Genomic DNA, 10,592 nt, shown 5'->3' with positions numbered 1-10,592 from the left:
TATCACTCACAAACCCTAAATCCAGGAAATCTCCAATGGCATCTTTAAGGTTTTGGAAAAACCATGTATATGCTTGCTCGTCCTCTCCATCTCTAATGCTGAAAGCCAAAGGATATATTTGCTCATTACCATCCATGTCCGATGCAATATACATGTACCTTTTGTATTTTCCTTTCAATATAATCGCATCAACAGCCAACACAGGTCTTATGTGGGATATAAATCCTATAATGTTTGCTCCAATCGCCATAAAGAAATATACAAAATTGTTATTATCGTCTGTTTTGATGCATGTAAGAGTTTCAGGGTTCTTCGACACTAACTCATAACAGTAGGCAGGCAACTTAGCAAAATTCTCCTCTAGAGATCCCTTAACACTGTTGAGTGCATACTCTTTGCCTCTCCATTCTTTGTTGTAGCTTATATTCATCCCATATTTCTGCAAAAAATCATGTTGAATTTCTTTGGGTTTGTAAACACGTGCAATCCCTTCATATTTAGATTTGATACATTGCCCGATAACTTGGCTACTGGCCTGCTTATGTTCTCGATGCACGATATATAACGAGCAACTGTGTACATTATCAAAAATTCTCGCAACAAATATTTTTCCATTTTTAAATGTGGTTGCACGTAGTCACCATTTACAAGTATTCTCCAAGCATACAAGCTCATACCTTTGTTTAGTTGACCGTGTCACCTTGAACTTTTTATTTTCATGCATGCAATAGATACTCAGTTTATTCTGTAAGTCACGTTTGTTGTGAAATAATTGTCTAACTACTATGCTCTCACAACCAGTAAACTTTGACAAAAATATCGACATAGAACCACTTCTGTTGCTCGATGATATGTGGTCATTTGTAGCATGATGTACCCTAACATCATCAACTCCTTTGTTCATTTCAGGATGCATATCATTATCATTGCCCGGTAACCCATGATCAAAATCTACATCATTATGATCAACATCATCCCATACTGCATTATAATTCTCATAATGATCAATATTATGCAATTGCTCATACTCCTCATCGTTAGGAAGTCGTTCAGCATAATCACCTCCAACATCAACTCCTTTGTAGATGTTAAATGATGTTCAGGCCCTACGAACATCAACTTGATCTTCAAACTGAGTTTTGTGAACCATAATTTCCTGAGATGTAACTTAAATAGGTTCAGTACCGGAAACTTGTGGTTGACGAACACCAATTGGAGGACAAGCAAAAGAATGAAGATTACTCCCACTATCCGAAGCAAAGGCTGTTTGATGAACATTTCTAGATACATGTTCAACTTTCCAAATCACCTCAACATACAATAGAGGCCGCATCATTGTCATCCCTCCATTCTTCACTTCTTGAAGAAGCATTTCACATCCCTATCACAACGTATTTCTGTAGGATCAAACTTTTCTACACATCGTCCATATATCAATTTTAGCTTTAGCAAATATTCATTTCGATCTATCTCAATGGAATTGAAAATCTCATCCTCTAACTCTGATTTTGTGCATCTCCTGCCGACGGAAACCATTTTTTTTTTACCATTTCGATATTTCCAATTACCACCATCATTTTGTACCAATGTTCGATTGTATAAAATCGCAATTACAATATCATTATCTTCCATTTTACTGTAAAATTAAATGAATAACATTAAATTAAATCAATAAATATATAAAAATTTGAATAATACTAAACAAACATATTAACTGTATTAAAAAAGTAGATTCTGTTTTTTTTTTTTTTTGGGCCAAATATAGCATTTTCCTATTGGCGGAAAACTGACAAACTGGAGGAAAATGGTGTAAGTTCATCTTTTTCGCCAAATTTCCTCCGTTTTTACTATTTTTCGTGATTTTTCAATTTTACACAAAAATTTTTCCATTTTCAAACCATATGTCACCTAAGTATATTTAAACTCACATATAACAGCTCATAAATTAATTTCTTACATACCTATATTAAATAAAAATCTTAAAAAATACAAAACTAACAAAAAATACAAGAAAAAAGCAAAAAAAAAATACATACTCATATTTCCTCAGTTTCATCTAATAAGAAAAAAGATAAAATTTTTATTTGAGTTTAGTTTCAGAAATGAAAAAATACAAGAAAATGAGAGTGAGAGTAGATGAGATGCAAAGAGTGTTTGTAGAGAGTTAGAGAATGTCTTGTAGAAAACATAAACGGGTGTGTAGAGGAAAAAGGAAAGGGTAAGAAAAAACATACTGCGTAATTTTCAATTTGGTCAAGGGTATTTTTGTCCCAAGATGACTAGTTTTTTTTTTTTAAAAAAAAAAAATTTGCTATTCTTCAAAAAACGATTTACGGGGTGACTAGTTTTCGAAAAAACATTGTTAGTCTTGTTTTAGGGATAATTTTTTTATTTTACTTTTTTTTTTTTTATAACTTCTAATTTTTTAAAAAAGTATTCTAACTTCTCAAATATAAGTACTTCACTTGCTTTGCTATTAAAGTTTTTTAATAAAATCATCTAAACACTTTTAAAGCATTCTTTTTTAAGTCTTAGAAAGTCATAAACAACATTTAAAAAGTGATATACTAAATAGTACCTTGATTCGGAATAATAAGAGCTTGCTACTAGTAGTGTTTTATATCAAAAATTGGAGACTAGCTTGGGATAATGTAACTTTAATGGGCTGAACTGTTCTATTGAAACCAATTTTTGAAGCTAGTGGGTCCAAACATCTGAAGCCCTAACAAGTTACACAAATGTCATTGTGGTCTAGCTACAGTAGTTGAATCTTCTTCAGCTGGCTCTATAGCCCAATTACAAAGCTCCAAACTCAACACCATGTTGGCTTGGTGTATTTTTTTACAGACCAATTGATGTGTAAAATTAGCTTGCAAGTGCATGAATCATTTTTAAGTAATAAGTGGAAAAATAGGGCTGTCGTACCCAAGGAATTAAGAATTAAGTACCAAAGATAATTAGATTTTGGTAATATTTGAACTAGCAATTAAGATGGCAATTGAAAATTAAATAAACTAAATTAAACAAAAACAAGAAATTAAAATTAGATCAATTTCAAGTAAGTGAGTGAATTTAATAATTATGAATACTAGAGTATTTGATTTCACCACTAACTATTCCAATTTAATTACTTAAATATGTGAATTTAATTTACTAGTAATTTTGTTAATCACACTTGATCACAAAATTAATCAAAAGTAGTTTTCACTCACAATGGATAATATTCACATAACCTAATTTATTTCTTCCGGCCTATAAATTAAATCATGCAAATTCATTAAGCATAGATCAAGCAAATAATATGGCATGAGACATAATTATTTTAGAATCAATTAAGCATTCATGTAAATCATTGGAGATCCATAATATTATCTTTTTCCAAGCTCAAGCATACCAATGAAAGCATTAAGCATACCAATGATTTATTAACAAAACATATTACTAATTAAATAAAACTCAACATATATTAAAATAATTAAACTTTCATAGTTAGGGCTACATCATAGCCCTAGCTATGAAAATTAGTTCATGGAAAAAATAAATTCAACATTCATAATTATTAAAAATAATAAGGTTCACAATTAAAGAGAAAAGAGAACTGAATAAAAATTATTGAAGAAATTCTCCTCCAAAAGCTCTCCAAGTCGTAGCCTTCTTCTCCAAGCAAGCCCACGTCTCTATATCTCCTCCAAACTCTTCAATTGATATTCTAAAACTCTAAAACTTTAAAACCCTATAACCCTTAAGAGAACCTTAGAAACTCCCAAAATTTGGTTTGTTTCTATTTAAGTCTCCGAAAAGCTTTTAAATAACTCTCTAAACTTGTATATCTTCCTTCAATGTAGTAGGAGCTATATATATAGGACCTTGGAAACATTTTTCTCTTTTTATTTTCAATGTGGGAGTCTTGGAAGATACCTTTTTTAGGCCATGAAGAGGGTTGGACGAATTTCATGTGTAAAAAAAAAAACTTGATATGACTTGCTCTCTACTACTTTCCTTTTATCTAATTCCTCCTAAAAAAATAGTTAATTAGTCTAATTTTCCCTTAATGAAGCATGTGACATGACATGTACCTCATTAATGATAAATTAACCATTTATTGCCACTTGTCTTTATCTTGACCCCCAAATTGCCTTGATTCCCTCTTTTGATCAATGGTGGAGATTTAACTAGAATATTCTTTTTCATAAATTCTAAATTTTAAATGACGATAACTCTTTGCTCGCACCTCGAAATTCAAAAATAATAAGACATTTGAGATCTTCAGATTGTGATGATTCATATGACATCCAATTCCATCATGAAATTCCTGATCGAATCTGTATGGAATCTTTTTAATGCTTAGTCCGTTCGAGCTCAAATCTTGCTTCCCACCATAATTTGACCCAAGGAATCCATTTTTATGGTTGTTTTCTTAAAATTCTTCCTCTTTCACCTAGATTAAGAAAAATACATAATTAAGTATTTTTCCATAATAAATTAGCACAAACTAACAAATATTAAGCTATAAATATGGCATAAAATCATCAATATTTTAGACATAACAAATACCCCCAAACTTAAGATTTACTAGTCCCTAGCAAAGAAGACGAATAAGAAAAATCAATCTTTTAAAGAACATAGGATACTTTAATGAGGTGCCTCAAAGATTGTATAACATATGAATTTTCAAATGGTTTCAAAGTAATTATGTAATTCAATACCTTATCTTTCATCCAACATATATGATACTTCCAATGTGTGTGTGTGGAAATCAATTTATACACTTAATATCATGCATTTGAAATAAATTTACAAGAATTAGAGATTGATAATAAAGTATGAACTACCATATGCTTGACTTAATTATCACTCTCCACTAATGTAGGTTAATACACCACCTTAAATCATTAGGACTTCATGGCTTTTATTGTTAAGGCTAAAAGGGTATGGCTTAACAGAAAGAAAATGATAAGATATAATAAATCAATGAAAGAAAGCTAAAATTAAATATCAATGAATAAATTACTTGTATAATTTTTTTCCTTCTTAGATTTTCTTTTCTTCTTTCCTTCTTTTCTTCTTTTAACTTTCAATATAAACTTACAAATCTTCTATTTCTCCTTTTCATTGTGTATATATTTTTTCTTCTTTTTCACATCACATATATATATATATATATATATATATATTTTTTTTCAATTTTTTTGCTTTCCTTTTCTTTTTCACTGAACCCCCTCATTTTTCTTCTTATTACATATTCAAACCTCCAACTTACACAAAAATACATACTAAAGCCAAATTCACCAAATACTTAACCTCCAAACTTTATTTTTTCCTTTTTTTTTTCTTTTTCAACACTCAAACAAGCTCACAAGCATATATTCATATCAATTCAATTAAAGCTCTCTTTATAGTATGTTCAAGGTAGGAAAAAGAAATTTAAGGCTAAAAAAGGATACTAGTAAATGTGGTTTAATGAACAAAAGGCTCTAATACATCTTTATGCATCCTAACGGCTCAAATAATGTACTAGTGTAAGATAATGTTTTAGGTAGGCTTGAAAGGCTCAAACTTAAACAAAGATGGCCTAAATCATGTTCTTAGTCATGCATTCACCTAGGATTTCACCTCAAGCAATAATCAAGCAAGTTCTAGAGTTCAATTAATAATAAAGTACTCTAATTCATGCAAACCTTCTTCAAAACATAATATAAATTATGCATTATTGATTATGCGCTCAAAATTTATTGAAAGTAACAATATGTGAATATAAATTCAACCATTTAAGCATACACAAAAACAAATCCATCATCTAAAAATCAATTTATTTTCAATCATAATCTTATCATTGGCTCATTAAAGTACTTAAGAAAACACCACAAAAATAATTTAGTTGTTTTTTTTTATATAATGAAGGAAAATAAAAACTAAAACTAACATGTTTGAAAATTAATAAAAACATTTAAATGCGAAGGTTTAAAAGATGCAAAGCATGCTTTTTACCCCCAAACTTAAAATGAACAATGTCCTCATTGTGAAAAACATAAAATAAAGCAAAAGTAAACAAAAGGTAAAGAATACTCCCCTTTGAAGACATGGAATATTCCTCGCAATGTGAAAACTTGGGAAAAACCTACATGTTGCATTTTTCCTACACACGATGCGGACGAAAAGAAGGGCATGTACCCATGCAATTTGATGTACTCCAATGCATATTCAAGGTGGTTATACTCCAAAAACCTAGCTTTAGATTTGAAATTCTCAACATTCATCTTTTGCTCTTTTGCACCTAAACATCTTAAAACCTTGCAAGAATTCAAATAAAACACATCAAAACATCCTAAAACAAGAAAACAACTAAAAACAACTAAAATAAATAGATAAATATAAGGTAAAGAAAGAAACTTGGGTTGCCTCCCAAAAGCGCTTGTTTAAAGTCATTAGCTTGACTTCATCCTTTTGATGTTCAACTTGGATTAAATATGTAAGTGATGTCATCCTCATAATATTGTCCAAGCTTATGATATGGAATTTGTGCATGATGATAATCTTGTGGCCTTAGCAAACTTTTAACTCCTTGTACTATATAAGTCTCAATTTGAACTAAAAGCATGAATTGAACTTTCTTTTTGGTAGATTTGATTCTTTTAGGTCCAAAAATGCTTTGTTTGTCTCCTTCTGGGATGCGTTCAACCTCAATTGCATTTTTGGAGCATGGATATACATCTTAGGCTCTTGAAAATTCAATATTTGGCTTGAAAAGCTGAGATTTAGCCTCTGTTGGTAAGCAATCTTCATGAAGTGTGGCCATAGCTTTATCCTCATCAGATTTGGCCAAATTTTGGCTTATCCTCTTCATGATCCTTAAGCCTTTTTTGCAATGAATTTGAAGGAAAATTAGAAAATTCCCATGAACTAGTGATAGTGAGTTGGGAAACTTCTTCTGGTGGGCAATCTTGGTCATGTGTGTGTACCTCATTAAAATTATCCAAAATTGAATATTCTTGTTGCATTTCACTCCTTATAGACACCTCTTCATGTTCCTCAAATTTGTTGTCATTATGTGGCTCTTGAAAGGATTCAAATTCATCAACTTGCTTATTATAAGTAATCTCTATGTTAGTTTCCAAGTCCTCTTGAGATCCTTGTGAAAAAGTTGTCATTGGTTGCTCCAATTGAACTTGAAAATTTGTACTTGGAGAATATTGATTTTGCAACTTGCCAATCGCTTCATAACATCTAGAAAATGTTTCCCTATGCCTTTCCATACACTCGATCAAAGAGGTGCTCACTTGATAACTTGAAAGATCTGAATTGTCATACCTTAAATAACTTTGTCGATCACTCCATCCAGAATTATATGTGTTGGAATAAAAATTATGCTTTGGAAAGTCTTCGAATGGTTCTTCCGGAGCAAAATGATTTGCCACTTGACAATATTCACTTAAATAATTGCCTCCACACCATTGACATGTTAGAGCTTGAATTCCAAAATTTGCAACTTGATTATATTGTCTTGATAAGTCTTCAATTGAGTCTTCTAGAGCAAAAGGATTCCCCACTTGACAATTTTCACTTGAGTGGTTTACTCCACACCATTCACAAGATACAGCTTGAACTCTAAAATTTGCAAAGAGTTTAGACATCATAGCAAGATTCTTTTGTAACTCGATAAAATTTTCACTTGGAGAACTAGTTGGCACCCCATAATTCCAATAAGGTTGATGACCATAAGCTTGATATTCCATGATTTTCATAAAAAGAAAACACTAACAAAACAAATGTTCAAATTAATTGCAAGTTTATCAAGCAAACAATTAAAATTAAGCCCTAATATACAAACTAAAAATTGAAAATAATAAAGATAAACAAAAGTTGAAAATAAGAAAAACCTCTAAGTATGCATAACTTTTAACCTAGACACCAATGAATTAAAAATACAATTTTGGTTTCAAGTACCAAAAAATAAGTATTAAAAATTCAAAGCAAGTTGGCCAAACAAGCAAAGAATTAAAACCCTAGCATGCAACACTAAAACCAAAATTAAGAAACAAATGTAAAAATTTAAAATAAGAAAACAATGTTTAAAGTACTACTAAACCAATCCGAATTAATATTAATGCCTTAATCCCCGGCAACGGCGCCAAAAACTTGATGTGTAAAATCAACTCGTAAGTGCACGAATCGTTTTCAAGTAATAAAGTGGAAAAATAGGATTGTCGTACCCAAGGAATTAAGAATTAAATACCAAAGATAATTAGATTTTAGTAATATTTGAACTAGCAATTAAGATGGCAATTAAAAATTAAATAAACTAAAATAAACAAAAACAAGAAATTAAAATTAGATCAATTTCAAGTAAGGGAGTGAGTTTAATAATTATGAATACTAGAGTATTTGATTTCACCACTAACTATTCCAATTTAATTACTTAAATATGTCAATTTAATTTACTAGTAATTTTGTTAACCACACTTAATCAAAAAATTAATCAAAAGTAGTTTCCACTCACAAATGATAATATTCACATAACTTAATTTATTCCTTCCGACCTATAAATTAAATCATGCAAATTCATTAAGCATAGATTAAGTAAATATTATGGCATGAGACATAATTATTTTCTAATCAATTATGCATTCATGTAAATCATTGGAGATCCATAATATTATCCTTTTCCAAGCTCAAATATTATTAAAATCATTCATTCCTTCAGGCCTATGAGAGCATTAAGCATACCGATGATTTATTAACAAAACATATTACTAATTAAATAAAACTCAACATCTATTAAAATAATTAAACCTTCATAGTTAGGGCTACATCATAGCCCTAGCTATGAAAATTAGTTCGTGGAAAAAATAAATTCAACATTCATAATTATTAAAAATAATAAGGTTCACAATTGAAGAGAAAAGAGACCTGAATAAAAACTATTGAAGAAATTCTCCTCCAAAAGCTCTCCAAGTCGTAGCCTTCTTCTCCAAGCAAGCCCACGTCTCTATATCTCCTCCAAACTCTTTAATTGATATTCTAAAACTCTAAAACTTTAAAACCCTATAACCCTTAAGAGAACCTTAGAAACTCCCAAAATTTGGTTTGTTTCTATTTAAGTCTCCGAAAAGCTTTTAAATAACTCTCTAAACTTGTATATCTTCCTTCAATGTAGTAGGAGCTATATATATAGGACCTTGGAAACATTTTTCTCTTTTTATTTTCAATGTGGGAGTCTTGGAAGATACCTTTTTTAGGCCATGAAGAGGGTTGGACGAATTTCATGTGTAAAAAAAAAAACTTGATATTACTTGCTCTCTACTACTTTCCTTTTATCTAATTCCTCCTAAAAAAATAGTTAATTAGTCTAATTTGCCCTTAATGAAGTATGTGACATGACATGTACCTCATTAATAATAAATTAACCATTTATTACCACTTGTCTTTATTTTGGCCCCCAAATTGCCTTGATTCCCTCTTTTGATCAATGATGGAGATTTAACTAGAATATTCCTTTTCATAAATTCCAAATTTTAAATGACGATAATTTTTTGCTCGCACCTCAAAATTCAAAAATAATGAGACATTTGAGATCGTCAGATTGTGATGATTCATATGACATCCACTTCCATCATGAAATTCCTGATAGAATCTTTATGGAATATTTTTAATGCTTAGTCCGTTCAAGCTTCAATCTTGCTTCCTACCATAATTTGACCCAAGGAATCTATTTTTATGGTTGTTTTCTTAAAATTCTTCCTTTTTCACATAGATTAAGAAAAATACATAATTAAATATCTTTCCATAACAAATTAGTACAAAGTAACGAATATTAAGCTATAAATATGACATAAAATCATCAATATTTTAGACCTAACACCAGTTTTGTCTTACAAACATAGAGAACCCAAAAGTTGTTGAGCTTTTCTTTATTTGTCACTTTGTATATCAATGTATATTGAAATGAGAGAAAATTTTGGAAAACAAAAAGTGATAATAAAGAAGAAAAAGAAGAAATTATTTGTCAAACAATGATGACATTACCAATTAACCCTCATGTTATACTATTTCCTATTAAATTTTTGGTTTAAAGAAAATGTTACATAAAAAAAAAAATAAAATAAAATAAAAACCTTATAAAAAATATTTAAATATTTAAAAATTTAAAATTACTTAATACTTTCCATTATGATTAAATTCAATCAGTTAATCTTACTATTATTTTTAATATATAAAGAAGATATTATTTTCCATTTTTTTGTGAAGAAATATATTTTTAAGAAAATATTATTCTTTATATTTTTTTGAACAAAATATTTTTAAAATATTTGGAAATGAACATGTTTGGATTAAATTATTTGAAAAAATAGTATAATGGATATGCTAAAAGGGCATTTTTGTTAAATTGAAATAATTTTTAACATTTAATTGGTTTGGATGGAGTAGTGTGTTTTATATGATTATAGTTGAGGGGTTTATTTGATATTTTAATAATTTAAGCAGCTTAGTGCCAAAGAGCTAGGAGCATTTTGTGTAATTTACCCCAAAATGATTTCGCTTTTCATAAAAGGTATTTTTATGGATCTTTATACATATATCTCGATGTTTGATAT

Source organism: Ziziphus jujuba, chromosome 11, assembly GCF_031755915.1.
Source record: "Ziziphus jujuba cultivar Dongzao chromosome 11, ASM3175591v1".
Lineage (NCBI taxonomy): Eukaryota > Viridiplantae > Streptophyta > Magnoliopsida > Rosales > Rhamnaceae > Ziziphus > Ziziphus jujuba.
Note: the sequence above shows the minus strand (reverse complement) of the source record.